Genomic DNA, 486 nt, shown 5'->3' with positions numbered 1-486 from the left:
GTTGGCTATGTACAAAATATGTGCTTGTGCGCCGTCTATCACAAAACACAGCACACTCTCTAATACATCCAGACCATAATGCAGCCAAATCTCAGATGATGCCATGGAAAATTTCAGTCTGCGAAAAAAAATCCATTTCATTTTCCTCCTTTCGAGATAACATCAGCAATTTCAAGAAAGATCTTATAAACTGTTATTCTCTAAATTTGCACATGCAAATACGCACAGTACATGCAATTTTAGCCTTTATTCAAACTTTATTTGTTTCTTCTAAAACACATATAATCCAAGATATTCATAGAGTTATTAAATGACAGGATACAACGAGCAATTTCTCTAAAACGATGACGCAATATGTCAAGTGAACTATGTAAACGAGGTTTTAAATTAGTTTGATATACAGACCGGCAATCTCTTTTAGACGGAGTATTGTACTAAAGGCGTTTGATGTGAATAAACTAAAATTACTTGATAAGTGGTTGATTC

This window comes from Penaeus monodon, chromosome 31 (assembly GCF_015228065.2).
Source record: "Penaeus monodon isolate SGIC_2016 chromosome 31, NSTDA_Pmon_1, whole genome shotgun sequence".
Classification (NCBI taxonomy): Eukaryota; Metazoa; Arthropoda; class Malacostraca; order Decapoda; family Penaeidae; genus Penaeus; species Penaeus monodon.
Note: the sequence above shows the minus strand (reverse complement) of the source record.